Genomic DNA, 27,687 nt, shown 5'->3' on the forward strand with positions numbered 1-27,687 from the left:
GGCCGTAAGCTGCCAGGTCGACTGAAAAGATCCTATTTGAAGGCGACGCAGGCCAAACTAGACTCCAGCAAAAAGTGTCAAACAGCGCCCTCTGCTGTCAGGCAAGAGCAGAAACCATAAAAAACTTAGAGCCCCTGGTATTCCCAGGCCGTCCCCCATGCAAGTACTAACCAGGCCCGCCCCTGCTTAGCTTCCGAGATCAAACGAGATCGGGCGTTTTCAGAGTAGTATGGCCGTAAGCTGCCAGGTCAACTACAAAGATCCTATTTGAAGGCGACGCAGGCCAAACTAGACTCCAGCAAAAAGTATTAAACATCGCCCTCTGCTGTCAGGCAAGAGCAGAAACCATTAGAAGCTTACAGCACCTGGTATTCCCAGGCGGTCTCCCATTCAAGTACTAAGGAGGCCCGCCCCTGCTTAGCTTCCGAAATCGGACGAGATTGGGCGTTTTCAGGGTAGTATGGCCGTAAGCTGCCAGGTCTACTGAAAAGATCCTATTTGAAGGCGACGCAGGCCAAACTAGACTCCAGCAAAAAGTGTCAAACAGCGCCCTCTGCTGTCAGGCAAGAGCAGAAACAATAAAAAGCTTACAGCACCTGTTATTCCCAGGCGGTCTCCCATCCAAGTAATAACCAGGCCGCCCCTGATTAGCTTCCGAGATCGGGCGTTTTCAGGGTAGTATAGCCGTAAGCTGCCAGGTGAGCTGAAAAGATCCTATTTGAAGGCGACGCAGGCCAAACTAGACTCCAGCAAAAAGTGTCAAACAGCGCCCTCTGCTGTCAGGCAAGAGCAGAAACCATAAAAAGCTTACAGCACCTGGTATTCCCAGGCGGTCTCCCATTCAAGAACTAACCAGGCCCGCCCCTGCTTAGCTTCCGAGATCGGACGAGATCTGGCGTTTTCAGGGTAGTATGGCCGTAAGCTGCCAGGTCTACTGAAAAGATCCTATTTGAAGGCGACGCAGGCCAAACTAGACTCCAGCAAAAAGTGTCAAACAGCGCCCTCTGCTGTCAGACAAGAGCAGAAACCATTAAAAGCTTACAGCACATGGTATTCCCAGGTGGTCTCCCATCCAAGTACTAACCAGGCCCGCCCCTGCTTCGCTTCCGAGATCGGACATTTTCAGGGTAGTATGGCCGTAAGCTGCCAGGTCCACTGAAAAGATCCTATTTGAAGGTGACGCAGGCCAAACTAAACTCCAGCAAAAAGTGTCAAACAGCGCCCTCTGCTGTCAGGCAAGAGCAGAAACCATAAAAAGCTTACAGCACCTGGTATTCCCAGGCTGTCTCCCATCCAAGTACTAACCAGGCCCGCCCCTTCTTAACTTCCGAGATCGGGCGTTTTCAGGGTAGTATGGCCGTAAGCTGCCAGGTCAACTGAAAAGATCCTATTTGAAGGCGACGCAGGCCAAACTAGACTCCAGCAAAAAGTGTCAAACAGCGCCCTCTGCTGTCAGGCAAGAGCAGAAACCATTAAAAGCTTACAGCACCTGGTATTCCCAGGCGGTCTCCCATTCAAGTAGTAACCAGGCCCACCCCTGCTTAGCTTCCGAGATCAGATCTCGTCCGATCTTCTTTTCATCACTTGCCCTTCAAGAACGAATTGACGTTGCATCCACAGCTGACATGATTGTTGTGGATCCCATTACGCCAGAAGGTGCTTGAATCCAAAGAGCATGACATTGTGATGTGTTGTCATTCAGCGCCACTTTGCAGAGGCTCATCCACGTGACAGTTGATTTTTTTTTCTCTTACAGTGTGTCCCCATGTGGCATTGGTTGTTCAGTGGTAGAATTCTCACTTGCCAAGCGGGGGCCACGCGCGTGTTGTTGACATTTGCTGCCAGCCAATCAGGATGCAACACAGATGTCAGACAAGCAAGGAGACTCGCCTGCCACGCGGACATGATTATCATTACCATTCCCATCTATCAGGGATGGCAACTGAATTAGGAATCAATGCCAGAAACCTGCCACAGGATTTCAGATAATGTTTTGATGCAGACTGGCCATGATGCCTGTGATTAATTAAATCAATTAATCATTCATTCATTCATTCATTTTCTACCGCTTTTTCCTCACGAGGGTCGTGGGGGATGCTGGAGCCTATCCCAGCTGTCTTCCGGTCGCTGGTCGCCAGCCAATCACAGGGCACATATAGACCAACAACCATTCACACTCACATTCATACCTATGGACAATTTGGAGTCACCAATTAACCTAGCATGTTTTTGGAATGTGGGAGGAAACCGGAGTACCCGGAGAAAACCCACGCATGCACAGGGAGAACATGCAAACTCCACACAGAGATGGCCGAGGGTGGAATTGAACCCTGGTCTCCTTGCTGTGAGGTCTGCGCACTAACCACTAGACCGCTGTGCCATTAATTAATCAATTAAAATTAATTAAACCATTACCTGTGAGAGGTAAGGTACACCATTGCACTAAACATTGATAGAATAGTTAGTAATGGAGTTAGTAGTGAATAACTAACAATGCTTGTGGGGATTTTTTTTGGTTTTGGACATCTTTCAGATAAATAAGCATGCAAACTGACCCGGGAACATCATGGCTGTTCCTGACAAATGAACATAACGGGAGGGTTAAGATGACTACACTTCCAAAGTTCTCAGCTATGACTGAACCTCTCGCTCCTTTGTTCCCTGAGAAACTAGGTTGGCTGTGGAATTGATCAAAGAAGACCACATCAATTAAAAAAAATTAAAAAGTTATATCTTGGCTGAAAAAGGCCCGGTTAGCTCAGTCGGGAGAGCATGAGACTCTTAATCTCAGGGTCGTGGGTTCGAGCCCCACATTGGGTGGTTCAGCTCTTTTGGTGATACAGACCTGGTAGACCCAAATGAGTAGTGAGGGTGTGCTGGGAACGTCTGGCAGAGTCTCCCGTTCGTCGAGTCTTCAACTCTCACCTCTGGCAGAGCTTCACCTGCATCCCGGGGGAGGACCCGGGATATTGAGTCCGAATGGGCCATACAGGTAAGGGCCAGAAAATTAGAATATTTTCATAAACTTGATTTATTTCAGTCATTGTGTATCACTGACGAGGTCCCAGAGTCTGGAGGAAGAGAGGAGAGGCACAGGATCCACGTTGCTTGAAGTCTAGTGTGAAGTTTCCACCATCAGTGATGGTTTGGGGTGCCATGTCATCTGCTGGTGTCGGTCCACTCTGTTTCCTGAGATCCAAGGTCAACGCAGCCGTCTACCAGCAAGTTTTAGAGCACTTCATGCTTCCTGCTGCTGACCTGCTTTATGGAGATGGGGATTTTACGTTCCAACAGGACTTGGCGCCTGCACACAGCGCCAAATCTACCAGTGCCTGGTTTAAGGACCATGATATTTCTGTTCTCAATTGGCCAGCCAACTCGCCTGACCTCGAAAATCTGTGGGGTATTGTTAAGAGGAAGATGCAGAATGCCATACCCAAAAATGCAGAGGAGCTGAAGGCCACTATCAAAGCAACCTGGGCTCTCATAACATCTGAGCAGTGCCAGAAACTAATCGACTCCATGCCACGCCGCATTAATGCAGTCATTGAGGCAAAAGGAGCTCCAACCAAGTATTGAGTACTGTACATTCTCATATTTTTCACGTTCATACTTTTCAGTTGGCCAACATTTCTAAAAATCCTTTTTTTTTATTGGCCTTAGGTAATATTCAAATTTTCTGACCCACGGAATTTCAGATTTTCATTTGTTGCCACCTATAATCATCAAAATTAAAGAAATAAACATTTGAAATGCATCAGTCTGTGTGCAATGATTAAATATAATGTAAAAGTTATACCTTTTGAACACAATGGCTGAAATAAATCAAGTTTATGAAAATATTCTAATTTTCTGGCCCTTACCTGTATTCCGTGCCTCCACTGCTGAGGCGGCTGACCGGAGCTGCGGCCGCAAGGCGGTCGGTGCCAGTCGTGGCGGCAGGCAGCGAACCCGATGGTGGACACCAGAGGTCAGGGCCGCCGTCAAGCTGAAGAAGGAGTCCTATCAAGCATTGATGGCTTGTGGGACTCCGGAAGCAGCTGACAGGTACTGTCAGGCCAAACGGTTCGCGGCTTCGGCGCTTGTCCAGGAAAAAACTCGGGTGTGGGAGGAATTCGGTGAGGCCATGGAGTACGACTTTCGGTCGGCCTCGAAGGGGTTCTGGCAAACCGTCCGGCGCCTCCGAAAAGGGAAGCAGTGCCCAGTCCACACTGTTTACAGTGGAGACGGGGCCTGCTGACCTCGACTGGGGATTTGTTTTGGTGAAGTAGGTGCAGACACATCGATTAAAAAATGAAAATACAAAATATACAGAATGCAGTATAAATATATGTACGCAGTCTGTTTTTTGTTTGTTATTCCGGAAGTGCAGTCTGATTGTTTTTCCTAAGAGTCCAAACTGAGCGTTAATTTAACGCATATAGAGTGTCAAAGTGGCAGGGTGAGGCAGAGGTGGGGTGTGAACAGTGTCATGGGGGGGGGTTTCGGGCCTTCTGGATGAGGCTGACAGCAGACGGGAAGAAACTGTTCTTGTGGCGTGAGGTTTTGGTCCTGATGGACCGCAGCCTCCTCTCAAAGAGACTGTGTCCGGGGTAAAAAAAAAAAAAAAAACTAGCAAGAGAGCCTCAAGGTCCAAAAGTGTTAAGGCAGTCCCATAGTGTCCCCACATCATGCCATGTGTCTATTTGCCTTGAGACATGAGTAAATTAGCTTAAATGCTAACATGCTAATGGTCATCATGTTAGCACCAAGCAAGAGAGTCCTTTTTCAGTCGGGTCTAAAAGTGGGGGCAATGTGAAGCTGTGTCTGTGCCACCTACTATGTTGCTGTGTCCCTGGTCCAGTGTGTTCCCATCTTGGGTTGGAATGTCCCCATGCTGGTAACGGGTGGGGAATACAGTCCGTTGATGAGGATAAGCGGGATGGATTTCAGTGGTTAAAGTCTCCAGCTACCATGAAAACGGTCATGGGCCTCGAGCCTGTTCTGAATTCCCCTTTGGCCAATCGACACCACATCAGCTCAGCAGCAGTCCTCGTTAGTATAGTGGACAGTATCTCCGCCTGTCACGTGGAAGACCGGGGTTCGATTCCCCGATGGGGAGTTCCTCTTTTGTATGTCACAATGTCACGTTGAACCTCAAGTTGGGTTGACAGCAGAGCGGCGCAGCGGTAGCGTTCTGGGCCCATAACCCAGAGGTCGATGGATCGAAACCATCCTCTGCTATGGCTTTGCTCTTTACGTGTCCTTTGAAGAGCTTGCAGATGTATTGTCTTTGTTACTTAGTTGACCTGGTCCAGTAAAGAGTTCACGCTTACTGCTGTTCTCGATGCATTTATTGCTCTTGAGTGAATTCACACGCCATTGCGGGACATTGAAGCATCGTGAAACACCGCAACTGTCCTCACTTGTCCATTGTCACTCTTATGGACTTGAAGAATCCCAGCCAGTTTCCGTTCGTTTCGGGGAACCTCCTCCTCTTTGACGATCACCACATCTCCAACTTGCATGTTTCTTCTTGCCGTATGCCCACTTTGTCTCAGAGCAATGTTGGTCAGATACTCCTTCCACCATTTGTTCCAGAACTATTCCGACAAATATTGCAATTATCTCCATCTCATTTTAGTATACAAGTCCATCCATCCATCCATTTTCCTCCGCTTATCCAGGTCCAGGTTGCGGGGGGCAGCAGTCTTAGTAGGGAAGCCCAGATTTCCCGGTCCCCGGCCACCTCCTCCAGCTCCACCGGGAGGACACCAAGGTGTTCCCAGGCCAGCTGTGAGACATAATCCCTCCAGCGTGTCCTAGGTCTGCCCCGGGGCCTTTTCCCGGCTGGGTATGCCCGGAACACCTCACCAGGGAGGCGTCCGAGAGGCATCCGGACTAGATACCCAAGCCACCTCAACTGACTCCTCTCAATGTGAAGGAGAAGCGGCTCTACTCTGAGCCCTCCCGGATGACTGAGCTCTCACCCTATCTCTTAGGGTGAGTCCAGCTACCCTACGGAGGAAACTCATTTCAGCCGCCTGCGTCCGAGATGTCATTCTTTCGGTCATGACCCAAAGCTCATGACCATAGGTGAGGGTGGGAACATAGATCGACCGGTAAATTGAGAGCTTTTTTAACCACGACGGTCCGTTACAGTGACCGCATTACTGCCGAGGCTGCGGCGATCCGTCTGTCGACCTCACGCTCCCACTTTCCCTCACTCGTGAACAAGACCCCGAGATACCTAAACTCCTCCACCTGGGGTAGGACCTCATTCCCAACCCGGAGGGAGCACTCCACTCTTTTACGACTGAGCACCATGGCCTTTGATTTGGAGGTACTGAGACTCATCCCAGACGCTTCACACTCAGATGCAAACCGTCCCAGTAAGCGCTGAAGGTGACAGCCCGTAGAGGCCATAAGAACCACATCATCTGCAAATAGCAGAGATGAGATTCTAAGGCCCCTGAAACAGATTCCCTCAACACCTTGGCTGCGCCTAGAAATTCTGTCCATGAAAACTGTGAACAGAATCGGTGACAAAGGGCAGCCTTCGCGGAGGCCAACGTTTACCGGAAACAGGCTTGACTTAATACTGACAATGCCAACCAGACTCCTGCCCCGTTTGTACAAGGACCAGATAGCACGTAGCAGCGCGCCACCAATCCCCCCCAAAGTACGCCACGAGGGACACGGTCGAATGCCTTTTCCAGATCCGCAAAGTACATGTGGACTGGTTGGGCAAACTCCCATACACCCTCCAGCACCCTCGTGAGGGTGTAGAGCTGGTCCAGTGTTCCATGACCAGGACGAAAACCGCATTGGACCTCTTGTAACAGAGGTTCGACCAACGGTCGTACCCTTCTCTACAGCACCCTGGAATAGACTTTCCCAGGGAGGCTGAGGAGTGTGATCCCCCTATAGTTGGAACACCCACTCCGGTCACCCTTCTTGAAAAGGGGGACCACCACCCCGGTCTGCCAATCCAAAGATACTGTTCTCGACTTCCACGCAATGTTGAAGAGACGTGCCAGCCAAGACAGTCCCTCAACATCCAGAGCCTTGAGGAATTCCGGGCGGAACTTGTCCACCCCGAAGCTTTGCCACTGAGGAGGTGACAGAGGAGGAGGAACCGTACCTCGCCCAGATGTGGGATACCGGGGCCTCACCCTGGAGCCAGGCCCGGGGGAGGGGCTCGCAGGTGAGCGCCTGGTGATCGGGCCTTCACCCCCAGCCACATGGGATCTCCCCCTCGTAGACCCACCACCTACGGGGGCAAGCATAAGGGTCCGGTGCATTATGTGTTGGGTGGCGGTCAAGGGCACCCGCCACCCGCATGGGTGACCTGGTCTTCGGTGGCCAAAAACTGGTTCTTGGGACATGAAATGTCACTTCTCTGGTGGGAAAGGAACCTGAACTTGTGCAAGAGGTTGAGATATTCCGACTAGACATAGTCGGACTCACCTCGACGCACAGTTTGGGTTCCGGAACCAAACTCCTCGAGAGGGACGGGACCTTGTTCTACTCTGGAGTTGCTTCAGGGGAGAGGCAGTGAGCTGTTGTAGGCTTATCAATAGACCCCCGGCTTGGTGCCTCTGTGTTGGAGTCAGCCCCAGTGAACGAGAGGGTAATTTCTCTACGCCTTCGGGCTGGGGAAAAGGTCCTAACTGTCATTTGTGCGTACGCGCCAAACGGCAGTTCGGAGTACCCGGTCTTTTTGGAGTCCTGGTGACTCTGTCGTTGTACTGGGAGACTTCAACGTCCATGTGGGCAATGACAGTGTGACCTGGAGGGCCGTGATTGGGAGGAACGGCCTCCCTGATCTGAACCCGGGAGGTGTGATGTTATTGGACTTCTGTGCGAACCACAGTTTGTCCATAACTAACACCATGTTCGAACATAGGGATGTCCATAAGTGCACTTGGCACCAGGACACCCTAGGCTGCAGGTCTATGATCGACATTGTAGTCGTGTCATCAGACCTGCGTCCGCATGTTCTGGACAGGCGGGTGAAGAGAGGGGCTGAGCTGTCAACTGATCACCACCCGGTGATGAGTTGGGTTAGATGGCGGGGGAGGATGCTGGACAGACCTGGTAGACCCAAACGAGTAGTGAGGGTGTGCTGGGAACGTCTGGCAGAGTCTCCCGTTCGTCGAGTCTTCAACTCTCACCTATGGCAGAGCTTCACCTGCATCCCGGGGGAGGACAGGGATATTGAGTCTGAATGGGCCATATTCCGTGCCTCCATTGCTGAGGCGGCAGACCGGAGCTGCGGCCGCAAGGCGGTCGGTGCCAGTCGTGGCGGCAGGCCCCGAACCCGATGGTGGACACCAGAGGTCAGCTGAAGAAGGAGTCCTATCCAGCATTGATGGCTTGTGGGACTCCGGAAGCAGCTGACAGGTACTGTCAGGCCAAACGGTTCGCGGCTTCGGCACTTGTCCAGGCAAAAACCCGGGTGTGGGAGGAATTCGGTGAGGCCATGGAGCACGACTTTCGGTCGGTCTCGAAGGGGTTCTGGCAAACCGTCCGGCGCCTCCGAAAAGGGAAGCAGTGCCCAGTCCACACTGTTTACAGTGGAGACGGGGACTGCTGACCTCGACTGGGGATTTGTTTTGGTGAAGTAGGTGCAGACACATCGATTAAAAAATGAAAATACAAAATATACAGAATGCAGTGTAAATATATGTACGCAGTCTGTTTTTTGTTTGTTATTCCGGAAGTGCAGTCTGATTGTTTTTCCTAAGAGTCCAAACTGAGCGTTAATTTAACGCATATAGAGTGTCAAAGTGGCAGGGTGAGGCAGAGGTGGGGTGTGAACAGTGTCAGGGGGGTTCCGGGCCTTGTTGATGAGGCTGACAGCAGACGGGAAAAAACTGTTCTTGTGGCGTGAGGTTTTGGTCCTGATGGACCGCAGCCTCCTCTCAAAGAGACTGTGTCCGGGGTAAAAAAAAAAAAAACTAGCAAGACAGCCTCAAGGTCCAAAAGTGTTAAGGCAGTCCCATAGTGTCCCCACATCATGCCATCTGTCTATTTGCCTTGAGACATGAGTAAATTAGCTTAAATGCTAACATGCTAATGGTCATCATGTTAGCACCAAGCAAGAGAGTCCTTTTTCAGTCGAGTCAAAAAGTGGGGGCTATGTGAAGCTGTGTCTCTGCCACCTACTATGTTGCTGTGTCCCTGGTCCAGTGTGTTCCCATCTTGGGTTGGAATGTCCCCATGCTGGTAACGGGTGGGGAATACAGTCCATTGATGAGGATAAGCGGGATGGATTTCAGTGGTTAAAGTCTCCAGCTGCCATGAAAACGGTCATGGGCCACGAGCCTGTTCTGAATTCCTCTTTGGCCAATAGACACCACATCAGCTCAGCAGCAGTCCTCGTTAGTATAGTGGGCAGTATCTCCGCCTGTCACGTGGAAGACCGGGGTTCGATTCCCCGACGGGGAGTTCTCTTTTGTATGTCACAATGTCACGTTGAACCTCGAGTCGGGTTGCGGTTGCAACAATCAGTCCGGTTAAACAAACCCTTCTCATTAGAACAAAACCTTTCTTAATCTTCTTCTCAAGGTGTTCAGGTGTCTTGTACAATCTGACGGTCTTTTGCTGCCAAATCATTCCAGTCGTGGATAACGGAGCTGACCAGGAAAATGGCAGCTGTGTGATTTCAACCAGAGCCTCCTGAGCGTAAGGAACCTTAATCTGGCACCTTCAATCACTCATCCACCCAACCTAAAACGGTGCCTTGATCAGGAAAAAAAAACTGTGACCTTGTGAGGTTCACTGACAACAGAGGACACTCAAAAGGAGCCGCACGATGTTGATAAGGGAGGTCTGAATTTAATTGATTTAGTCTTGAAGAAACAGGCACTGAGACTAAACGTGTTCAGAAAATTTCTGGATCCAGATTGTCGGGCTCCCTGGAAGGAGTTTTTCCTGAAGGATCTGGGTGTATTAAATAATTTTGGTGTATTTAATCTTTGTCTGTTGCCCCCCAGCCCAGTGCTCGGGGTCCTCCCGAACTTTGTAAGGGAAGCCTTACAGGCGTGGGCCGCTTTGAGGCCTTTTGCTGTGGCAGTTCCTGGTTCATGGATTGATTTGTGTAAAATGCCTCTCCGATTCAATCCAGACCTCCTCTCTTCTCCCTCCAAAGAGAGGACAAAGATGATGGGAGAGTCAATGGAGAGAGCTGGGTGAACAGCTGTAAAGGATATTTTTTCACCTTTTGTTATGTCGAGAGTGGTGTTTAGAAGAAAATCAGTTTTGGTGTTGTTAAACTCATTTAAAGAGCACCTGTTCAGATGGTGGGGCACCCTGCTAACAGGTGGCAAACCTCCTGATGTGGGCTTCGCCCCCCTTGATTGACCCTGAAAACGTCCGATCTCAGAAGCTAAGCAGGGGCGGGCCTGGTTAGTACATGGATGGAATACAAGGACAATACAAGGGAATACAAGGGCAACAGGACAATCCCTTGGTACTTCATGGAAACGATGTGAGGTGCCTGGCTTTTAACTAGAAGTGGAAAGACTTGTGCAGCCCCTCACACAAACCATGTGTCTTCCTCCCATGCACATGTTGCCAGCTGATCCTTGACATCAGCAAAATTTTGGTTCTAGGACAATGGGGTCACCTGGCCCCATTGGTCTTTTCCAAGCAGTCACGGTGGCCGAGAGGTTAAGGCGTTGGACTTGAAATCCAATGGGTTTCCCCGCACAGGTTGGAATGCTGTCTGTGATGCTTTGGCTGGGCATTTGTTGCCACCATGCTGTTTACCTTGTGGTGGAGTACTGTTGGTTATGAGGGCTGGGGTGTTGTCCTTTCGCGGCCCGCGTTCTCTACAATGGTGGTCTAAATTTTGGGTAGAGGATAATGGGGTCCACTGTCCCCATTGATCTGCTTCTTGCAGTCTCGGTGACCGAGAGGTTTGTTGCCACTCTGCTTTGACATGCTGTTTTCTTTACCTCTCCCCAGTCTTTCAGCGGCCTTGTCGAGGGTGTTTCACAGGTGGGTGGGTGGTGTGATGTTGGATATGGGGGCCAGTGGGTTGTCGCCGTTTTGTTGTTCCTGGAGCACATAAAGAAGAGTGGCCAGTACGGGGGGTTGAACCCATGACCGTGGCGTTATTAGCACCACACGCTGACCAACTGAGCTAACCGGGATAGCTGCAGAGAGCTGCTGGAATGACAAGGCGCTACGAAACGCGTATCGGGCGGAGCCTCTCCAACCCACATGTCGGCTCCAAATCCCACCTCCCGGGGCTCTTCCGGCACCACTCCTCCCTCCCTGCTCCGGCAGTGGAGCGTCGTCTGACGAAGTCGGGAGTGTCGTACCCATGCAACTGGGAGCCAGTCGCCTTTCGTCAGCGGAGAGTAGTCACCGTCTACGCCGGTGGCTGTGCCTGTACTGTGGGAGTCTTACACACAATTTCCCGCTGTCAATCACCCAGTTGATTGACAGTTGATTTTTTTCTCTTACAGTGTGTCCCCACATGGCATTGGTGGTTCAGTGGTAGAATTCTCACTTGCCAAGCGGGGGCCGCGCCCGTGTTGTTGACATTTGCTGCCAGCCAATCAGGATACGACACAGACGTCAGACAAGCAAAGAGACTCGCCTGCCACGCGGGCATGATTACCATTACCATTACCATCTATCAGGGATGGCAACTGAATTGAGAATCAATGCCAGAAACCTGCCACAGGATTTCAGATAATGTTTTGATGCAGACTGGTCATGATGCCTCTGATTAATTAAGTTAATTAATTAATTAAAATTAATTAAACCATTACCTGTGAGAGGTAAGGTACACCATTGCACTAAACATTGATAGAATAGTTAGTAATGGAGTTAGTAGTTAATAACTAACAATGCTTGTGGGGATTTTTTTGGTTTTGGACCTCTTTCAGATAAATAAACATGCAAACTGACCCGGGAACATCATGGCTGTTCCTGACAAATGAACATAACAGGAGGGTTAAGATGACTACACTTCCAAAGTTCTCAGCTATGACTGAACCTCTCGCTCCTTTGTTCCCATAGGAACTAGGTTGAGTGTGGAATTGATCAAACATCGAGAAGACCACATAAATTAAAAAAAAAAAAAAAAGTGATTTCTTGGCCAAAAAAGGCCCGGTTAGCTCAGTTGGGAGAGCATGAGACTCTTAATCTCAGGGTCGTGGGTTCGAGCCCCACATTGGGCGGTTCAGCCCTTTTGTTGATACATCTTAAAAAATTTTTCCTGTGGAAAATTCTGCAACATGCGGAAAACATTTCATTCGAAGTACACAAAAACAAATCCCATTCTTGTATGACCACAAATGGTAGAGCGCTCACTTCGCATGTGAAATGAAGTGGAATCGATGCCTGCATTCTCCAAATGTTATAGTATGCCTTTTTCTTGCCAAAAAAGCATTCTCAATCTCCCACATCGTACCAGATACTTGGATTAATTGCATTCTAATGATGTTTCCTAAAAACACAGGTGGTGTCAAAACTGGTGCATTGGTATAGTCCGATGAGGATGGGATTCAAACCCATGCGTGCAGAACACAATGGATTAGCAGTCCATCACCTTAACATCTCGGTCACCTCCTTTATGGACATGGTCTTGTTGACTCAAAATGACACATCTTAATTAGTGTTTTGGTGTTGCAGAAATTGCGGCAGCCTTCTTGTGCAGCGGGGGGATTTAACTCAAACGCTAGATTTCTTGCTCTACATGCAAGAAATAGCGGGTTTGATACCCGTATTGTTGAAATGATATGTTATGGCTTTTTTTCCCAACAAAAGCGTTCTTGATCTCCGACATCGTACCTTATACTTTGATTCATTGCATGCTAATAATGTTTACTAAAAATACAGGTGTGGTCAAAACTAGTGTATTTTTACATCACCACACTTCAAGTGGACAGACAATCTTGTCTTTTCAGACAATCCAATTACAAAAGCAACACACACCTGCCATGACCCTGAATCGGCCGGGGTTGCTGCGGCCACAACACAGAGTAGGAACCACTATACAATTACGGCTGTGAGCTATGCTTTTCTGGGCAAGAACCATAAACTCAGACTTGGAAGTGCAGATTGCTCATTCCAGCTGGTTCTTATTCGTCTGTGAGCATAGCTTGAATTTCATGTGGGTGTTGTCCTGGCGGGAGAAACATTTTAGCTTGTGTCGGCACGGCTACCGTGACAAAAGCCCATTTTCCTTTCCAGTAAATATGCATCAGCTGAACACTTTGCAGACCTAATGCTGTGAACATTTGTTGTATGTCACCTCCCAACTGTACATGTCTGGTCTTAATATGTAATTGTCTGGCTGTGTTGTCGTGATCGATGTTGATGAAATCAAGAGACCAAAGTCACACCTTTACAAACTATTTGCCAACTTACCTTCATGGGAAAGGGAACATCAAGAGGTCCCACCAAATGGTTGACCCTAGGAGGTTACCTCGCATGGGTGTGACAAACTGTGCCAGAAGAATGGGTGTGTAGACTAACCCCCATACATGAGGGTGGCATCGGGGGAGTGACATGAATGTCTCTATTCTATTGTAATATAATTCATTTGCACGCTATGGAGTGTAAAAGTTCCCGCCAAGAGACCACTCTTGGCCAGACACCTACAGGCCGTCATGCATACTGTGTGTGTCTGGCCCCTTTGTTTTGCAAAGGTAATAAAAACTGTCAGAGTTATGTATTTATTTCAGGCATTCTCTATCCTACTTAGGATGATAGAAATTTTTCCACAACAGACTCAAACCCACGCCTCATTAGAGACTGCAACCTGAATGCAGCGCCTTCGACTGCTCGGCCATCCTGACCCTCCAGAGCCCACTTTTTAAAAGGCATTCATACACTCTGCGTGGTTATTATGTTATGTTAGTGTCAGGTTCAAACTCCTGTGACACGTAAGTGTGACCATATTTCACCAATACTAGCCAACCTGCACTGGCTCCCAGTTCACTTAAGATGTGACTTTAAGGTACTGCTTCTGGTTTACAAAATATTACACGGGTTGGCACCTTTTTATCTGGTGGACCTAATTGTACCCTATGCTCCGTCTAGAAACCTACGCTCACAACACGCCGGTCTTTTGACTATCCCGAGAGCCAGAAAGAAGTATGCAGGCTCTAGAGCCTTTTCCATTCGGGCCCCAACGTTGTGGAATGATCTACCTGTTAATATTAGAGCTGCTACCTCAGTAGAAATGTTCAAGTCCCGACTTAAGACTCATTTCTATACTTTAGCGTTTTGTTAAAAATATTCCCTGCCTGCTTTGACTGCCGCTCCTTCTCTCTCCCATACCGCCCCCCCGGCTGAGGGGGCGGGTCCAGGAGAGGCTGTTTTGGAAGTTTGCCTTGACGAAATTGGACATCGGACGTGGCCTACCTTGGAGGCGCTGCAGCAGAGGGATAGTGATCATCTCAAGACCCACGGCTGCCCAACTGTCCTAATGGCATCACATCTTGGACCTGGACTATTATACTCTATGTTTTTATTTAACTGTCACATGTAAACCTCTCCACATCCATTGCAGCCTGGTCATCCTAGAAGGGGGATTCCCCCATCTGCGGTCCCTTCTCAAGGTTTCTTTTTCCCTAATGGGTTTTTGAGTTTTTCCTTGCCCTGATGGGGGTTCAGATCAGGGGATGTCGTCTGTCGTCTATTGTCTGTCTTCTACTGTTGCCTGCTTGTTAAGCCCTTTGAGGCTCTTTTGTGATTAAGGGCTATATAAATAAACTTGACTTGACTTGACTTGTAAAAACACTTAATTACAGAAGAGACAGACAACAATATTCAAAGTTGCTCGCAGCGAGGAGAGTGAAACAACATACCCAATGCTGCTCCACTCTGAGTATGCCATTCATGCTCCTCTCTTTTTATTTTCTTTAGGAGGTCCCTAATAATGGCCGTGCAACTCTAAGGGGAGGGGGAAGCAAGCAGTTGCACAAGCTGTACTTGTTGTCTATGTGTGTGTGTGTGTATGTGAGAATAATTACTTTTTGTGCATGAGTTCTTGTCTTGGCACATTTTGCATGATGAACAGGAACATCTTCAAGGTCACTGCTGGCATTCCCAGACACCTGCAAGATTAGTGGTGTTGGGAGTAGCTGGTCAGCGTCATGGAATGTTCCTGCTTCAAAACACTCAAGACTATTGTCTATTGTCTAAGCAAACGGATATAAGGGTGATAACTTAACACTATAATAATTGTAATTTTACAACAGTTAGTCCAGATGAACAGCATAGTTATTTGTGTCAGTCCCAGGGACCATTTCTAGACCCTTGTGTGAAACTTGTGTTGGACTCTTTTGGAGAGCCCTTGCATTCTTCCCAATTGGTAAACCCTTTGTATCGGTGCCAAATATACGGGATACTCCCCCTGCTGACCGAATGACACACGACAAATGGCGTCGTCTCAACGTTGGAGCAGTTTATGTCTAGAAGAGTAAAGGCAGCATTGCCAGGGAGACTTGCTTGGCTGGCGCTGTGGCTTAGCTGGTCAAAGTGCCTGTCTTGTAAACAGGAAATCCTGGGTTCAAATCCCAGCAGTGCCTAGCTGCTTGGTCTGTGAAACTTTGGCAGCTGATTTCTGACCCATGTACCTCTTTTCATCACTTGCCCTTCAAAAACGAGTCAATGGTGCATCCACAGCTGACATGATTGTTGTGGATCCCGTTACGCGAGAAGGTGCTTGAACCCAAAGAGGATGACATTGTGATGTTTTGCCATTCAGCGGCATTTTGCAGAGGCTCATCCACTTGATAGTTTAATTTTTTTCTCTTACAGTGTGTCCCCACATGGCATTGGTGGTTCAGTGGTAGAATTCTCGCTTGCCAAGTGGGGGCCGCGTGTGTGGTGTTGACATTTGCTGCCAGCCAATCAGGATGCGAGAGAGACGTCGGAGAAGCAGAGAGACTTCAGAGAAACGAAGTCAGTGTTTTCAAATCCCGTCTAAGCCATCAGTCAAGTCACTGTTTTCTTCTCCACAAGATTATTTTTTCCAATTAATCTCTATATCATTACAAACTATTGCTATCTGTCACGCCCTGTGTGGGTTTGCACGTGACAGTTTATGTTTGAGTTCCCGGTCTAGGTTTTGGTTTCCATTTAGAACTCTTTTTGTGTTGGACTTCCTCTTTTGCCTTGTCTGCCTTAGTTGCCATAGTTACCCACACCTGTCCCTAATTTGTGTATCTATTTAGTCTCCCTGTGTGGGATCATTGTATAGTTTGTCCGTCAGCTAGTTGAGTTGCCTTTTCCTGCTGCTGCAATTAATGCATGAAATAAATATTATTTACCTGCATTTGGTCCTGCTCTCTGCATCCTGGGGTCGCACCTCAACAAAGACATGCCGTACCGTGACACTATAAGGCTTATATTGATACCAGTGCTTGAAATAAAATACAAAATCAATGCAATGTAACAAAGAATATTTATTTATCAGGTTGCCACACTCAAGAACACTCTCAATAATAATAAAAAATAATAATAATCCACATGTAAGCAGTTATGAATAATAAATATATTGTTCACTTATTTTTCATAGAAAGGAGAGGCCTGGAAATCCCTCCAGCTCATCTTTTTTTTTTATCCTGTGCTCTCTATAGATGGAGAACACTTTGGCTGGGCAGTAGATGGATGTGGGGGCTTTTCGGGCCCAGCTTCAGCTGCATCCTGCAGAAGCACTTTCGGACAGGGGGTGGAGGAGATTCCTCCCTCTTCCTCTTCTTCTGCTGTTTTTCCTCCACCCTCTTTCTTGTCTCATCCAGCTCTTCCTGGAAGAAGTCTGTTTGACTGAACTCTTTAAACGGCATCTTAGGGTCTGTCAGACCTTCTGCAGCAATAAGAGTGTCTGACTGGGCCTTGTTGATAAAAGTCATGTGTTGATGTCCCATCCGCTTGATATTTTGAGGTGGTGAAATAGCCATAGCTGCAGGCAGTGTCACGACAGGCACAGCAGTGGTAGTGCTTAGCAACTACCAAAGCTGCTGTGTATGTTGCAGTTTCTCTGGGCTGGTATTTAGTGAAGATGATGTGTTGAGAAATTTACTGTTGTGTTTTATGTATTTAGAAATGTGCAATTTTGTTGGATGCAGCATGCTGTTGGGGTCTTTGCTAGTGTTTATCTAGGAGATCATCAATTGTGGACTTCATTGGAGTCGGCCAGCGCTTGTGGTCCAACAGAAATACCCTCCCTCCAGTCTTCACTGGTCCAGTTGGGGCAGCAGTTGGAGAAGTTTGGATGGGCAATCTTTTTTGGGCTCTAAGCAAATAAAACTATGAAAAACACATTTGTAATTTGGTTCAAACAAGATGCAACTATGAGAACAAAGGGACACATGATTAAGTTTTTACCTGGCTTTGCTTTGGCTGAAGCTCAGTTAGAGAAATTTCACAAATAATTATAACATACAAATAACTGTTGCTAATGCTAATAGGTATACGACGTGTAATAGGTATACTCCGGCGGTGTCAGGTTCAAACTCCTGTGACAACTTGTAAAAACACTTAAATACAGAAATACAGAAGAGACAGACAACAATATTCAAAGTTACTCGCAGCGAGGAGACTCAGTGACATGCCGCTGCACTCTGAATATGCAGTTCACACTCTCCTTTTATTCTCTTTCGGGAGTCCCTACTACATGGTCGTGCAACTCTAAGGGGGGGTGGAGAAGGCAGTTGCACGAGCTGTATTTGTTTGTCTATGTGAGTGTGTATGTATGTGAGAGCAATTACTTTTAATGTTTTATGAGTTCTTATCTTGACACATTCTTGCAGGATTAACATGAGCATCCGCAGGGTCGGTGTTGGCGCATCCAGGCACCTCCAGGACCTGGGGGTCGCTGGGGGTCTCTAATCAGGGTCACAGGAACATTCCTTCTTCAGCACATTCAAACACTTTCTATTGTCTAAGCAAATGGATATAAGGGTGATAACTAACAAAATAATACTTGTATCTACATTTTATTCTAACAGGCGGTCGTAAATAGCGAACAATAGCGGAAGTGGCACCGCCACACCACAAACACCCACATAAAAACATGAAAGCAGAGCAGTTCAAAGACAAAATATTTAGAAGTATTTGTGCTGTTTCACTTTTACTGTAGTTTACCATGTTTTTGTGATGAATCCTGGGATTGAACCAGGGACCTTCAGATAGTCAGTCGAACGCTCTCCCAACTAAGCAATTTCAGCTGCAAAGGTGTTCCTCTGCATTTTCTGTCTGGGCGAAATGTGGGGGTAGGATGAAGCTGCGTCTGTGCCACATCTGTGGCTGTGTACGTGGTCCAGTGTGTTCTCATCTTGGGTTGGAATGTCCCCATGCTGGTAACGGGTGGGGAATACAAACCGTTTGATGAGGATAAGCGGTACAGAAAATTGATGGAGTTCACTGGTTGAAGTCTCCAGCTACCATAAAAACGGTCATGGGCTACGAGCCTGTTCTGAATTCCCCTTTGGCCAATCGACACCACATCAACTCAGCAGCAGTCCTCGTTAGTATAGTGGACAGTATCTCCGCCTGTCATGGCGGGGTTTGATTCCCCGACGGGGAGTTTCTCCTTTTTATGTCACGTTGAACCTTGAGCAGGGTTGCGTTTGCAACAACCAATCGGGTAAAACAAACCCTTCTCACTCGAACAAGACCTCTCTTAATCTTCTTCTTAAGGTGTTCAGGTGTCTTGTACAATCTGACAGCCTTTTGCTGCCAAATCATTCCAGTAGTGGATAATGGAGCTGACCAGGAAAATGCCAGCTGTGGGATTTCAACCAGTGCCTCCCGAGCGTAAGGAACCTTAATCTGGCGCTTTCGATCCACCCTCATCCACCCAACCTAAAATGGTGCCCTGATCAGGAAAAAAGTGTCACCTTGTGAGGTTTGCTGACAACAGAGGACACTCAAAAGGAGCCGCACAAAGCAGGGTACTTGTACAGATGTCAGCAGCAGAGTGGCGCAGCGGTAGCGTGCTGGGCCCATAACCCAGAGGTCAATGGATCGAAACCATCCTCTGCTATGGCTGTACTCTTTACGTGTCCTTTGAAGAGCTTGCAGATGTACTGTCTTTGTTCCTTAGCTGACCTGGTCCAGTAAAGAGTTCACGCTTCCTTTACTGATGTCCTCCATGCATTTATTGCTCTCGAGTGCATTCACATGCCAATGCGGGACATTGAAGCATCGTGAAACACACTAACTGTCCTCACTGGTCCATCGTCACTCTTACGGCCAGTTTCTGTTCATTTCGGGGAACTTCCTCCTCTTTGACGATCACCACATCTCCAACTTGCATGTTTCTTCTTGGCGTATGCCATCTTTGTCTCAGAGCAATGTTGGTCAGATACTCCTTCCAGAACTGTTCCGATAAATATTGCACTTGTCTCCATCTCATTGTATTATACAAGTCCATCCATCTATCCATTTTCCTCCGCTTTTCCAGGTCCGGGTCGCGGGGGCAGCAGTCTTAGTGGGGAAGCCCAGACTTCCCGGTCCCCGGCCACCGAGAGGACACCAAGGCGTTCCCAGGCCAGCTGTGAGACATAATCCCTCCAGCGAGTCCTAGGTCTGCCCCGGGGCCTTTTCCCGGAACACCTCACCAGGGAGGCGTCCGGGAGGCATCCGGACTAGATGCCCGAGCCACCTCTACTGACTCCTCTCGATGTGAAGGAGAAGGGGCTCTACTCTGAGCCCTCCCGGATGACTGAGCTCCTCACCCTATCTCTTAGGGTGAGTCCAGCTACCCTATGGAGGAAACTCATTTCAGCCGCCTGTATCCGAGATCTCATTCTTTCGGTCATGACACAAAGCTCATGACCATAGGTGAGGGTGGGAACATAGATTGACCGGTAAATTGAGAGCTTTTAAACCACGACGGTCCGGTACAGCGACCGCATTACTGCCAAGGCTGCGCGATCCGTCTGTCGACCTCACGCTCCCACTTTCCCTCACGCGTGAACAAGACCCCAAGATACCTAAACTCCTCCACCTGGGGTAGGACCTCATTCCCAACCCGGAGGGAGCACTCCACCCTTTTCCGACTGAGAACCGTGGCCTCTGATTTGGAGATACTCAAATTTGGAGTCTCATCCCAGATGCTTCACACTCAGATGCAAACCGTCCCAGTAAATGCTGAAGGTCACAGCCCAAAGAGGCCATAAGAACCACATCATCTGCAAATAGCAGAGATGAGATTCTAAGGCCCCTGAAACAGACTCCCTCAACACCTTGGCTGTCCATGAAAATTGAAAAAAAAACTGGTTCTTGGGACATGGAATGTCACTTCTCTGGTGGGGAAGGAACCTGAACATGTGCAAGAGGTTGAGATATTCCGACTAGACAGTTGGACTCACCTCGACCCACAGTTTGGGTTCCGGAACCAAACTCCTCGAGAGGGGCTGGACCTTGTTCTACTCTGGAGTTGCTGCAGGGGAGAGGCAGCGAGCTGGTGTGGGCTTATTAATAGACCCCCGGCTTGGTGCCTCTGTGTTGGAGTCAGCCCCGGTGAACGAGAGAGGGTAATTTCCCTACGCCTTCGGGCTGGGGAAAAGCTCCTGACTGTCATTTGTGCGTAGGCGCCAAACGGGAGATCGGAGACTACAACGCCCATGTGGGCAATGACAGTGTGACCTGAACGGGCGTGATTGGGAGGAACGGCCTCCCTGACCTGAACCCATGCGGTGTGATGTTATTGGACTTCTGTGCGAACCACAGTTTGTCCATAACTAACACCATGTTCAAACATAGGGATGTCCATAAGTGCACTTGGCACCAGGACACCATGGGCCTCAGGTCTATGATTGACTTTGTTGTCGTATCATCAGACCTGCGTCCGCATGTTCTGGACAGGCAGGTGAAGAGAGGGGCTGAGCTGTCAACTGATAACCACCTGGTGATGAGTTGGATTAGATGGCGGGGGAGGATGCTGGACAGACCTGGTAGACCCAAACGAGTAGTGAGGGTGTGCTGGGAACGTCTGGCAGAGTCTCCCATTCGTCGAGTCTTCAACTCTCACCTCTGGCAGAGCTCCACCTGCATCCCGGGGGGAAGCACCGGCGGTCGGTGCCAGTCGTGGCGGCAGGCCTCGAACCGGATGGTGGATACCAGAGGTCAGGGCCGCCGTCAAGCTGAAGAAGGAGTCCTATCCAGCATTGATGGCTTGTGGGACTCCGGAAGCAGCTGACAGGTACTGTCAGGCCAAATGGTTCGCGGCTCCGGCGATTGTCGAGGCAAAAACTCGGGTGTGGGAGGAATTCGGTGAGGCCATGGAGCACGACTTTCGGTCGGTTCTGGCAAACCATCCGGCGCCTCTGAAAAGGGAAGCAGTGCCCAGTCCACACTGTTTACAGTGGAGACGAGGCCTGCTGACCTCGACTGGGGATGTAGTCGGATGGTGGAAGGAATACTTTGAGGCCCTTCTCAATTCCACTGACATACCTTCCATAGAGGAAGCAGAGTCTGAAGCAGAGTGTCTGACAAGTCCTCCCTGACAAATTTACCAGGTGGTCAGAATCAGAATCAGAAATGGTTTTATTGCCGGGTATGATCAAACGCATACTCGGAATTTGTTTTGGTGAAGTAGGTGCAGACACATCTATTAAAAAATGAAAATACAAAATATACAGAATGCAGTAAAAGTATATGTACACAGTCTGTTTTTTGTTTGTTATTCCGGAAGTGCAGTCTGATTGTTTTTCCTAAGAGTCCAAACTGAGCGTTAATTTAACACATATAGAGTGTCAAAGTGGCAGAATGAGGCAGAGGTGGGGTGTGAACAGTGCCATGGGGTTCCGGGCCTTGTTGATGAGGCTGACAGCAGATGGGAAGAAACTGTTCTTGTGGCATGAGGTTTTGGTCCTGATGGACCGCAGCCTCCTCTCAAAGAGACTGTATCCGGGGTGAGAGAGATCGGCCACAATCCTTTCTGCACGCCTCAGGGTCCTGGAGGCGTACAGATCCTGGAGGGATGGAAGATTGCAGGAGGTGAGGATGGACTCAATGATGGGGGTGTAGAAGTGCACCATCATTGTCTTTGGCAGGATTAATTTTTTCAGCTGCCATAGGAACATAGGAAGTACATCCTCTGCTGTGCCTTCTTGATGAGGGAGCTGATGTTCGGCTCCCACTGGAGGTCCTGGGAGATGATGGTACCCAGGAAGCGGAAGGACTCCACAATGTCAATCGTAGAGTCACAGAGGGTGATGGGGACAGGAGAGGCTGAGTTCTTCCTGTTGTCCACAACCATCTACACTGTTTTTAGGGTGTTGAGCTTCAGGTTGTTCAGGTTGCACCAAGTCGCCAGATGGTCAACCTCCCACCTGTAGGTGAACTTGTCGCCGTCAGAGACGAGTCCGATGAGGGTGGTGTCGTGCGCAAACTTCAGGAGCTTGACAGACTGGTGACTGGAGGTGCAACTGTTTGTGTACAGGAAGAGCAGAGGAGAAAGAACACAGCCCTGGGGGGATCCGGTGCTGACGGTTTTTGTATCTGAGATGTGTTTGCCCAGCTTCACGCACTGTTTCCTGTCAGACAGGAAGTCTGTAATCCACCTGCAGGTGGAGTCAGGCATGCTCAGCTGGGAGAGCTTCTCCTGGAGCAGAGTTGGGAGGATGGTGTTGAAGGCGGAGCTGAAGTCCACAAACAAGATCCTAGCATAGGTTCCTGCGGAGTCCAGGTGCTGGAGGACCAACACACCGAGGCAGCCGTCTGCGGCGCCATTTTGGAAACACGTGGTGGCATGGGAATAGATGACTACATGGTAATCAGGTGGTTAGGTGTCAGTGGTTCCAGACACATGGGTTGTTTACATTGTCCACAGTAAGAGGGTGATTATTCACAACAGACATGGCTTCATAAAGAAAGGTTCTCAAGGAACTGTCATTCAACCTGCCAGCACTGTTTGCTAGGACTGAAATGAGCATGCTTCTGATGGTTCTGATCTGGCGCTCCCAAACACCTCCCATATGGCTTGCATTTATGACAAAGTTGCATTGCTTGTCTGCCAGGTATTCTGTTACTCTTTCTGTGTTTATTTCCTTTAGTGACTTTTCCATTTCATTTTCAGTTCAAACTAAGTATATTCCTTGATATGATCGGATGTGCCAAACAGCACCTCTGATGGCAAAGAAGCATTTTAGGGCATTGATGAATGAGTCAGTGGTCATGTCCTCGAGCATCTCTATGTGAACACCTCCAGAACATAGACAAGTGAATAGTAGGCCGTACTGTTTTTGTTCTTTACGCCCTTGTTTTGTGTGAAAGGGGCCAAAACAATCCATGCCACCATAGGTAATTGGTGGGGAAGGCTCAATGCGGTCTTGAGGTAAGTTAGCCATCTTTTGTTCCTCCGTCACTCCTCGAGCTTTCCGGCATGGGATGCACTGTTGACTATGTTGAGCCGCTGCTTTGCTCCCTCCCACGATCCAGTAGTCAGTTAATTCAAGAACCAATATAGTTCTGAGAATGGACCTTAGCTCAAATGGTATAGCACTTGCTCTGCATGTGAGAGGTAGCGGGATTGATTCTACAAGGAATGCTTTGTTTTATTGGCTAATTGTAGGCCATTCGCCATAGCGCACTCCAAGGTTACAGAGGTCAAAGGTAAGCTTATATTCAGCAGCACAGTGGCGAAAGGTAAATTTATGTGCATTACCGTTTCCACAGGTTCCCGATTGGTACAACCCGGCATTAATACCTCTTAGTGTAATTCTACCTTACTGGTGGATGCCTTCTTCTGGCCGATCCTCAGGGCTGACCTCTGGTGGTGGTGCGGTGGACCCGGCGTGAGTGATAGGTTACCGACCGAGAACATGACTGGTGTTTGTGCCCCGATTTCTTTCCTTCCTCCAATAACAGTATTGTTAATTGATGTGGAGCGCCTATAGTGCTACTTCCGTAGGGTCTCACCTCATGCCACCGGACGCCCTGAGGACCAGACAAGGTGTGTAAACCCCAACCTGACGTACACTGACGCCATAGGTGCCCTTGGATAGGTTTTTCTTGTGGTGGTGTCCTGTTGGTTATGAGGGCGGGGTGTTGTTGACGGGGGCTTTTGTTGTTCCTTCACGGTCCGCATTCTTTGCACTCGGGGTCTAAATTTTGGGTAGAGGACAATGGGGTCGCCGCCCCCATTGATCTGCTTCATGCAGTCACGGTGCGTGAGAGGTTTGCCACCGCTTTGCTTTGCCATGCTGTTTTCTTGACCAACCTTTTCCAGCCTTGCTGGGGGTGTTTCTCAGTTGATTGGGTTGTGCGCTGTTGGTTATGGGGCCCGGTGGGTTTTCGCCGTGGGCTTTTGTTGTTCCTGGAGCAGATGGGGTGAACCCATGACCTTGGCTTTATTACCATCACGCTCTGACCAACTGAGCTGACCGACCACAGGACACCACTGCATCAAATGTTTCCAGCTCAAATCGACTAACTCATCCTTAACGGACCGCATTCTCCGTGCCATGCTGTTTTCTTTACCTTTCCCTGGTGGGTTGGTGGCCTTGATGGGGGTGTTTCGCAGTTCACTGGGTTCTGTGCTGTTGGTTATGGGGCCGGGGGGTTATGAGGGGCGGGGTCTTGTCGATGGGGGGTTTTGTTGTTCCTTCACGGTCCGCATTCTCTGCACCCGTGGTCTAAATTGCTGAGGATAATGGGGTCCACTGCCTCCATTGATCTGCTCCTTGCAGTCTTGGTGACCGAGAGGTTTGTTGACGCTCTGCTTTGACATGCTGTTTTCTTTACCTCTCGAGGGTGTTTCACAGGTGACAATTGACACTTTGGTCTCCCTCCCTTGTATGAACATTTTTACCCATTGGCGAACTGTTTTTGTGTCCGTGCCAGATGCACAGGATTTCCTTTTCTACTAAAGGCACCATTGTCAAGTTTGCATGCTTCGCAGGCCCAATGCTTTAGTTGGTCAAATTACATGCTTAGAAAAGAGGGGCTCATTGGTTCCAATTCCAGCAGTCCTCTACTGGTATTTCCATGACTCTGGTTTTTATACTTTTTATCAGAGGTCACGTTGAGGTACAAAGACTGTTTTCAGGGGAAATGCCACCCTGACCCTCCAGAGTCCACTTTTTAAAAGGCATTCATACACTCTGCGTTTTGTTTTCCATGTGGTTATTATGTTATGTTAGTCCAGATTAACAGCCTAGTTATTTGTGTCAGTCCCAGGGACCATTTCTAGACCCTCGTGTGACACTTGTGTTGGACTCTTTTGGAGAGCCCTTGCATTCCTCCCAATTGGTAAACCCTTTGTATCGGTGCCAAATACATACACCCATTACGCCAGAAGGTGCTAAATCCAAAGAGTATGACATTGTGATGTTTTGTCATTCAACGCCACTTTGCATAGGCTCAGTCACTTGACAGTTTAATTTTTTCTCCGACAGTGTTTCCCCATGTGGCATTGGTTGTTCAGTGGTAGAATTCTAGCTTGCCAATGCAGTGTCAATTCCCGGCTAATGCAGTGTCTCTCAGCTTATACTTTTCTTTAGAGTTCATGTGAAAAAAGTACAAAGGCTCTTTTTCCTGCGAATGGGCAGAACTCAGAATGACACCTGAAAAGTAACAGTCCGGACCACCTGAGAGTTAAGGCGGACAGCACTTGAGTATTTGCAAATTTCTGTCAGAAGTAGAAACTTATTGAAACCTTACTGCAGTGATGCTGATGTAGTCTCTGTGCAATGGTCAGTGCGTCGGCCGGGCCGCGCGTGTGTTGTTGCCCTTTGCTGCCAGCCAATCAGGATGCGAGACAGATGTCAGACAAGCAGAGAGACTTTGGAGAAATGAAGTCAGGTATTTGAATCCCGTCTAAGCCATCAGTCAAGTCACAGTTTTCTTCTCCACAATATTATTTTTTCCAATTAATCCCTATATCATTACAAATTATCAGGCTTATATTGATACCAGTGCTTGAAATAAAATACAAAATCAATGCAATGTAACAAAGAATATTTATTTATCAGGTTGCCACACTCAAGAACACTCTCAATAATAAAAAACAAATAATAATCTACATGTAAGCAGTTATGAATAATGAACATACATATTGTTCACTTATTTTGCCGCCTTTGTTTCTCCTTGTCATAGAAAGGAGAGGCCTGGAAATCCCTCCAGTTCCCAAGTAGATGTACTTCTCTGAAGCCAGCGTGGATGCGGGGGCTTTTCCAGCCCTGCTTCAGCTGCATCCTGCAGAGGCACTTTCGGACAGGGGGTGGAGGAGATTCCTCCCCCTTTCTCTTCTTCTGCTGTTTTTCCTCCACCCTCTTTCTTGTCTCATCCACCTCTCGCTGGAAGAAGTCTGTTTGACTGAAATCTTTAAACGGCATCTTAGGGTCTGTCAGACCTTCTGCAGCAATAAGAGTATCTGACAGGGCCTCGTTGATAAACGTTGTGTGTTGCTGTCCCATTACCTTGATATTTTGATTTTTGTTGGCCACAGCACAGACATGGTTTTTGTTTGAGTTTTTTTGACACAGGAGGTGGTTGCTGCTGCTCCAACGGGGTATTAGCAGGTGGTGGTGGTGAAATAACCATCACTGCAGGCAGTGTCACTACAGGCACAAGATGCAACTATTCCAACAAAGGGACACATGATTACGTTTTTACCTAGCTTTGCTTTGGCTGAAGCTCTGTCAGGTTCAAACTCCTGTGACGCGTGTTTAAAAAACACTTAAATACAGAAATTCAGAAGAGACAGACAACAATATTCAAAGTTGCTCACAGCGAGGAGAGTGAAACCATATACCCAGTGACATGCCGCTCCACTCTGAATATGCAGTTCACACTCCTCTCCTTTTATTCTCTTTCGGGGGTCCCTACTACATGGTCGTGCAACTCTAGGGGGGGGGTGGAGAAGGCAGTTGCACGAGCTGTATTTGTTTGTCTATGTGTGTGTGTGTATGTGAGAGCAATTACTTGTAATGTTTTATTAGTTCTTATCTTGACACATTCTTGCAGGATTAACATGAACATCTGCAGGGTTGCTGTTGCTGCATCCAGGCACCTCCAGGACCTGGGGGTTGCTGGGGGTCTCTGATCAGGGTCACGGGAACATTCCTTCTTCAGCACATTCAAACACTTTCTATTGTCTAAGCAAATGGATATAAGGGTGATAAACAAAATAATAATTGTATATACACTTTATTCTAACAAGCTCAGTTACAGAAACTTTATTGTTCGAGTCAGATGCTGGGACAGGGGCCATGGTATTAGAGGTAGTCGCAGTAGTAGTTTGGAAGGGAAGAGGGTGAACAGAGGCGTGAACAAAGTTGAAAAGCCTGGTGGGAGGTGTGGAGGAAGGCTGCACTGGCTCTGCTCCTTGATCAGCTTGATCAGACAGGATGCCTGGAGAAGGAGCACTTGTGGCGTGGCAAGGATCCTTCTTTTATGTCAAGAAGAGTATTAATGTTCATGAAGCTGAGGGTATAGCGAAGGAATGACAAAAGGCTGTCCTTCCTTGCTATGCCCCTCAACCACCAGCACTCCTGTAGCCTCTTCTCTCTGGTAGCTTTGGATAAGATACACAGTGTATCTTTTCAGTGTAACTGTTTTACTTATACTGTAGTTTGCCGTGTTTATGTCCGTCTCGTCGCTCACTCGCTCGGAAAAAGCAATTGTGCTGTTTTACCTGAAGTTCAGGATGGATGGAGAACAGAAGTGGCAGTCCTCGATAGTGTAGTGGACAGTATCTCCGCCTGTCACGTGGAACACCTA

At 48.4% G+C, this 27,687-nt stretch overlaps 7 non-coding genes and 6 pseudogenes across 7 annotated transcripts; 6 read left to right on the forward strand and 7 right to left on the reverse strand.

Annotated features, from left to right (window-relative positions):
• The window catches only part of LOC144896524 (5S ribosomal RNA), a 119-nt pseudogene extending 109 nt beyond the window's left edge, over window positions 1-10 (reverse strand).
• A 112-nt stretch (window positions 11-122) lies between these two features.
• LOC144896273 (5S ribosomal RNA) lies at window positions 123-241 on the reverse strand (annotated as a pseudogene).
• A 112-nt stretch (window positions 242-353) lies between these two features.
• LOC144896034 (5S ribosomal RNA) lies at window positions 354-472 on the reverse strand (annotated as a pseudogene).
• Window positions 473-584: 112 nt separating this feature from the next.
• Window positions 585-692, reverse strand: LOC144896849 (5S ribosomal RNA; annotated as a pseudogene).
• A 112-nt stretch (window positions 693-804) lies between these two features.
• On the reverse strand, window positions 805-923 carry LOC144895562 (5S ribosomal RNA). Its single transcript, XR_013626065.1, has one exon. It is a non-coding gene; the product is annotated as a 5S ribosomal RNA (ribosomal RNA).
• Window positions 924-1,035: 112 nt separating this feature from the next.
• LOC144896545 (5S ribosomal RNA) lies at window positions 1,036-1,144 on the reverse strand (annotated as a pseudogene).
• A 112-nt stretch (window positions 1,145-1,256) lies between these two features.
• On the reverse strand, window positions 1,257-1,365 carry LOC144896430 (5S ribosomal RNA; annotated as a pseudogene).
• A 1,382-nt stretch (window positions 1,366-2,747) lies between these two features.
• On the forward strand, window positions 2,748-2,820 carry trnak-cuu (transfer RNA lysine (anticodon CUU)). The gene has a single exon. It is a non-coding gene; the product is annotated as a tRNA-Lys (tRNA).
• Window positions 2,821-5,029: 2,209 nt separating this feature from the next.
• trnad-guc (transfer RNA aspartic acid (anticodon GUC)) lies at window positions 5,030-5,101 on the forward strand. Its single transcript has one exon. It is a non-coding gene; the product is annotated as a tRNA-Asp (tRNA).
• Window positions 5,102-9,360: 4,259 nt separating this feature from the next.
• Window positions 9,361-9,432, forward strand: trnad-guc (transfer RNA aspartic acid (anticodon GUC)). Its single transcript has one exon. It is a non-coding gene; the product is annotated as a tRNA-Asp (tRNA).
• Window positions 9,433-10,638: 1,206 nt separating this feature from the next.
• On the forward strand, window positions 10,639-10,719 carry trnas-uga (transfer RNA serine (anticodon UGA)). The gene has a single exon. It is a non-coding gene; the product is annotated as a tRNA-Ser (tRNA).
• A 1,387-nt stretch (window positions 10,720-12,106) lies between these two features.
• Window positions 12,107-12,179, forward strand: trnak-cuu (transfer RNA lysine (anticodon CUU)). Its single transcript has one exon. It is a non-coding gene; the product is annotated as a tRNA-Lys (tRNA).
• Window positions 12,180-15,465: 3,286 nt separating this feature from the next.
• trnat-ugu (transfer RNA threonine (anticodon UGU)) lies at window positions 15,466-15,539 on the forward strand. Its single transcript has one exon. It is a non-coding gene; the product is annotated as a tRNA-Thr (tRNA).
• The last annotated feature ends 12,148 nt before the right edge of the window (window positions 15,540-27,687 follow it).

The sequence above is a fragment of the Doryrhamphus excisus genome, unplaced genomic scaffold (genome assembly GCF_037039965.1).
Source record: "Doryrhamphus excisus strain RoL-2023G ecotype Guam unplaced genomic scaffold, RoL_Dexc_Guam_v1.1 HiC_scaffold_24, whole genome shotgun sequence".
Lineage (NCBI taxonomy): Eukaryota > Metazoa > Chordata > Actinopteri > Syngnathiformes > Syngnathidae > Doryrhamphus > Doryrhamphus excisus.